We start from the raw sequence: 6237 nt of genomic DNA, 5'->3' as shown, positions 1-6237 counted from the left end.
CAGAGCCCTGCGGGGATTGGTTCTCGCCGGCAAAGGGGCGGGCAGAGCTCTGCGGGGATTGGCTGCCCCCGGCAAAGGGGCGGGCAGAGCCCTGCGGGGATTGGCTGCCCCCGGCAAAGGGGCGGGCAGAGCCCTGCGGGGATTGGCTGCCCCCGGCAAAGGGGCGGGCAGAGCCCTGCGGGGATTGGCTGCCCCCGGCAAAGGGGCGGGCAGAGCTCTGCGGGGATTGGCTGCCCCCGGCAAACATTCTTCTGTTGACCTAGTCACGTCTCCACTCGGGGGGGTTAAGTCAGCACAGCCGTGTTTTCCGAAGGTAATGAAGTGGCCCCTCTCGGCCAGGGGGCTTGTCTGCTCCTGAAAGCTAATTCGGGTGAAGGCAGGGTGTGAATTTAAAGCAGAATAGCTATTCCAGGGTAACTCTGTGTAGACAAGCTATAAGGGCCTGGCTGTACTGGGGTCTTTGCCACCAGGAAAGCTGCATCAGTGCATTAGCATTGCACTGCGGCAAGTAACTGCAACAATGAAATTACACCACTATAAATTTCCTAGTCTACGTAAAGCCTTAGTTCTTCCTTCCTCTGGGATCCCCCCGAGTATCCTGCCTTCTCAAGGTTAGCCTGTAAGTGCTCCCAGGCACAGATCTCCTCATTTTTGTGGCTTGCACAGCACTTAGTACAATATTAATAGTGATAACAGCAACTCCACGGTGTAAAGCAAACCCCTGAATGGTAAATGTGAAGCCTGCCTCGTCAGCCTTAATGATTCCTGTCCTGAATGCCCAAAGGCAAGCATTTGCAGTCAATACCATGGTGGATAAATCATCTGTCACACTCAGGCATCTGGGGGAGGTTTAATCAGACACGCAGCATAAAGCCTGCAGAAGTGAGATCTTTGGGGTGACATGGGAGGGTAGAACCCCAGCAGTCTGGCCCCTCCATGGCCACCTCCTTCCCCAAGAGTGATTTGTGTTTGTGTGTGCACCAGAGAGAATATATTTATTTATTATTCTAAACTGTGTAGTGTTGCTGTGGGCTGTTAAACAGAGGTTGCATTTCACCCCAGAGGAGGCTGCATTTCAGTAAGGATTGATGTGATTAAGGTACCTTAATACACAAGCACTGCGACTGCTTCTGTAATGAGTGTTTGTGAGATTTTACAAACGGTAAAGTGTGGGATACAACTAGCTGACGGTTGTGACAGAACTATTAAATAATTGAGCTTAAGACTATAGTTCTTACTCCTTGAAACTTAACTGGGGAAGATCCAGCAGATTTGAAGGAAGCTTATGTTGTGCCAGTATTTAGAGACTAAACAGGATGTCTTGGGTAATTATAGGCTGCTTGGTCTGACATTGATACTGGACAAGATAATGGAGCGGCTGCTATGGGACTCAATTACTAAAGCACATCATTGGAAGGTGTTTTAATAAGCTATAGTAATGGATACTTTAACAATTGATCCACCATTCACTGAAACAGGTATTCATCCTTTATAAGGCCTTTGGAAAAGGCAAGATCAATAAAAAGCAACATGAACATTTTTGAAAAATCTGGTCTTTTTAGATGCCATCAAGAGGGATAAAAAGAGGAGCACAGAGCCCCACTGTTACTCTCCATTTCGCTGTTGTCTTTGAGGTGAACATTACAAAGAATAGTAGCATTTGAGCTACGTTCGTCCCGGCTGCTTTGGGCCATTTCAGATAAACAGCTGGAGCAGCCCGGTGAATCTAGCCCAAATTCTTCTTCTTCTTCTTCTTGCAAAATTAAATCTTTCCCGCCAGCTCCCATCGCCCTCCATAAATTCTAGCCGTAGAGCTTGGGTTTTTAAAAAGAAGCCCACGCCCTGAGAGAAGCCTGTGCCGTTTTGTCATTCTTTGCTTTTGCAGCTGCTCTGGCATGGGACGTGTAGCCGGACAGTGCAAACACGTGCAGGGAGAATTCAAGGTGGGTGGGGGATGGGCTTGTCGTGGAATGTGATTCGTAATTTTAAACAGCACATAGAGGAAATCCAGTGGGGGAGTGGCTGTGAGCAAAGGGGGCAGAGCCGTCACGGGGCCCGGCCATGTGAAATCGACATTCCCTTCTCTGGGCCCAGTGGGACAGTGGAATTCAGCAACCTGGTGACTCACGCTCAGAACTAGTTGGCAGCCAGTCGGTGCCACGACTTCTGCGGTGACACAGGAGAGACAGAGCACGCGGCCTCCTGCCTTGGCAGCGTTCGCACGGAGAGGGGCCATGCCGTGCCTGTGGGAGGCCGCGGTGCCCAAGCTGGAGGCCCTGCTCTGTCCGTGCCCGTAGGGGAAGGGCTGCTTTTTGAATGTAAACAGCTGCCTCTGTGACATCCCCAAAAGCAATGCCCTAGGCTGCGACCTTCATAGGGGGTTGGGGAGCAGATTATCCCCTACCTGCCTATGGCAGCATTCTTGCTCCTTCCTCTGCAGAATCTGGTACGGTCAGAGACAGGATAAGAGATTGGCTGGACCGCGGGTCTGATTCAGTCTGGCACTCCCTATATTGCTAGGTGAGCACAGTCACTTTCACAATGACCCTTCCAAAGTCCGTGTTAATACCTCTCCCCTCCCAGGGGTAGCGGGAGGACTCAGGGGCTGGGGGTCTCTAAGTAGCTGGATGGATGAGCTGGGTGAAGGGCTGCACCTGAGAAACAGCAAATGTAGTTACGGTCTGTTGAACGCAGTCAGGGCCCAAGCCTGCAAGCCCGTACGGGTGTGAGTCAATGAGGTCACCTCTGAACTAAAGGGATGTTACCTTAGCAGGGCCAGGTCCCTTATCCTCTCCCTGGGCAACCCCCGGAGACCTGGCTCGCCCTCTCAGACCCACAAAGCCAGTGCTTTACTCATAGGAGGAAGAGGTGCAGGATCAGACCCAGCGAGCTCTAGGCTCATCAGAAAATCCTGAGGTGGGTGAGTGGATAAAGCAAGATACAGTCCTATCCCTGCTTTGCATAAAGTCAATCGCCCGTCCGCCATCTCACTTCCACTGAAATCAATGGCAAAACACCCACTGGGACAGGCCTGGCCGCTCAGTACCACAGATGGGCTAGGCCAGAGAACCCAATTCCTGAGTCTCATCTTAAAGTGCTGCCTGGTAGTTAAAGCATCAGCTCATGCTTTTCACATCTGATGAAGTGAGCTGTAGCTCACGAAAGCTCATGCTCAAATAAATTGGTTAGTCTCTAAGGTGCCACAAGTACTCCTTTTCTTTTAGCTCAAGGACCGTTCCCTGGGACACACACCCCCATGTGGAATGTGTGAGGCAAGGGAGAGTGTGTGTACACAACTATTACACCTCGCAGCACTTCACAAACATCAAAGAGGGAGCCAACCTGGCCCAGCAGGGCTAACGGGGACAGACCCCAGCCTTCTCCCAGAGCCAGGCTGGATCTGTCGGGCAAACAGGGACAGACCCTGGCTCCCTCCCCCAGAGCCAGGCTGGCCATGCAGGGGGACCATGTGCAAAAAGTGGGGCTCATTCCTTTCAGTCTGAGAACACAGGTGAGTTGATTATGTTAAGAGCAGAATCTGTGAGGTCAAAAATAATTTTACCCCCATTTTATGGATGGGAAACTGAGGCACGGAGAGAGTAAGTGACTTGCCTGGGATCACACACAGGGAGGCTGTCACCGAGCAGGGAACTGAGGGCAGATCTCCTGAGTTCCAGGCCTGTATGTAATCACAGCCAGTCTTCCTTTAGCAGAAGGGCAACGTGGGATGGCAGGAAGCCAAGGGTGGAGGGAGGAGACAAAAGGGCGGTTAGGAAGCACTGGCGAGCACGGCACGCAGTGACCCGGGGCTGCTGGGCCAGGCCAGGGAGCATGCTCTGGACAATTAGAAACCCAGCTCAGCTGGCCCTAAGAGCCCTGTCAGCTCTGGGGATGACGGAAGTGTTTGCATGTTCAAGACAAACTTGCTGAAATCCAGTTTTGGCTCACGGCTGCTGCATCCGGATTCCACATCACACCGCGACCTGCTGCCAGGAGGCCCAGAATCCGGGCTGGGTAGGCGAGGGAGGAGAAATCGCAGTGGGGCAGGTTTGCACGATCCCTGCAGCATGGTCCGATGCGGTGCGCATTGAACAGTGCGGCAGGAGCCCTGGGTTCTGTTCCTGGCTCTGCCGGGTGCCCGTGGCTAACTCACATCCCCTCGCTCCTCTATAATGGCGGCTAATCACATTCCCCACCCTGGCGAAGGACTTGCAGATCTGTGCTGGAGTGCTAAGCTGTGTTGTCTAGAACCCCCTCACGACACTCTCATCGGCCCTATTACAACCAACGCCAGTGAGCGGTGCCCATTAGCACAACAGCCACGTGCCCGCTGGGTGTGAGAGTCCCTCTGCCCTGCCGTCTCTTCGGCCCAGTGGAAAATCCCCCCAGTGCCCAGCACAGGACAGAGCCCGCAGCGAACACACCCAGGGAACGACGCCCTCCCAAATTCTCCACTGCACAGAGCGCTGGGAGGAAGGAGACCAGGCCAAACCACTGGCAGAGGCATAGCAAGGCCATGCATCTAAATGGCATTGTCCTGCACCAATCACAGAAAGGCACCCATGGGCCAGCGCTGCACTAACTGCTTAGCAGCTGCAGCAGGGCCAGATCTCAAAGGCCTCTTTGAGAACGGGGTTAAGGCGTGGCAGCCACTGAACTGTTTGTTTTAACGGGGTTTGCCACTGTGTGCCTCAGTTTCCCCATCTCAAAGCGGCAGGTGGAAGGGGGCGGTTGGTTTGCAAAAGCGATCCAAGATGCTCAGGAGAGCGCTATAAATGTGCCAGGGTTCCAATCTTTCCCGTTATAGGTGAGACCGTTTACTTAAACCTGGTGCTTCACCCTGTGTTGCAATGCAGCCACCTCTAGGGTGAAACACAGCTGTCCCGCTAGCAGCCGCATTGAGAATTGGTGAACAGGAAACCAGCATGTTTTCTCAGCCCCATTGCTGAGTCTCAAGCCTTGCTGAGCCCCGGCAGGAAACGCCACACACCAAAAGCACTGACCTACAAGCGACTCTGCCAGAGTTATTTTAAACTCGGCTGCCACGTGAGCAGCCTGCGAAGTGCTTGCCAGCCCCTCCCGGGCATGTGGGCAGAACTTTTCCAGAGATTAGCAAGTTGCTTCCAAAACAGGCCCTGGGGAGTGGAAAGAGAGTTTCATTTTTCTCGCCCCTTTGAGGAAGCCAAAACTGTACACGTGATGGGTGGGGCTGGTTCATGGAACCACGTGAAATCCTGGCTCATTTGGCTAAGCATGTAAGAGACACCACCAGAGATGCAGCAGGGCCAGGGTATTTATAAGTAGTTGGCTTGCTGCTGTGATTTAAAACTTTTTTTAAAAAAAATCACTCAAGCGTTGGGATTTAACGTAGCTGCCTCCACATTAAAGCTAGGCAGGAATTTCCCCCCTCCCCCACACTTATATCCTTTAAACATTACAGCCCAGGAATCCAAGCCTGTCACAGTTTGTATGGAGACTGGGAGAGTCACTAAGGCAGAGTGGGTGCGAATCAGGCCTTAAATAGCCCAGACGTTTGGAAGACGAGGCCCTTACAGCAGCAGGTTTTAGATTTCCTGCATCTCCCCCATCACCCCACGCAGAAGCCCAGCACAACGCCCAGGCACTAATATTAGCCCTATGTCTACAATGAATCTGCACCCAGCTGTACAAATGTCATTCCACCATTATCTGGTGGAGACCTGCCTACTGAGTCTTGGGCCTGCTGAGCTCGGATGGGGTTGCACCTGCCGACTGGGCCATTGCATGGGCAAAGGGAGCAGAGTTAGGCTTGTGCCAGTTACACAACCACAGCTTGCGATCCGTGCTCATGCACCTAGCAGGATCCTTTGCAAATTCCTCTTAAAGAGCCCAGGGCCCCACTGTCCTGGCCCAGAATTCCCTTCCTTGGGGGCTCTGCTCATCCCAGAAATTGTTGTGGGGAAAAGTGGTGTGTGGAGCTTGGAAAGTTGGAAGCTTTTATGGTCTCTGACTGCCTCCCTGCAGGATTGCAAGGAATTCACAGGCTTGACCCGGCCGGAGAGGCTGCTACACCTCCCTAGGCCATAAAGTGCCCTGCAGCACCACAGAAATAAATGGCAACCTGAAGGCTCATGCCATTGTCGCACTGGGTGTGTGCAAAGTGGATGTGAAATGCTAGCAGTTCAGAACAGCAGGGACTTACGGGGGCAAGCTATTTTGTGCCTGTGCAGGAGGGCCGTAGTGTAAGTTTGCTCTGGG

This window comes from Caretta caretta, chromosome 4 (assembly GCF_965140235.1).
Source record: "Caretta caretta isolate rCarCar2 chromosome 4, rCarCar1.hap1, whole genome shotgun sequence".
Lineage (NCBI taxonomy): Eukaryota > Metazoa > Chordata > Testudines > Cheloniidae > Caretta > Caretta caretta.
This window is presented reverse-complemented; position numbering follows the sequence as displayed.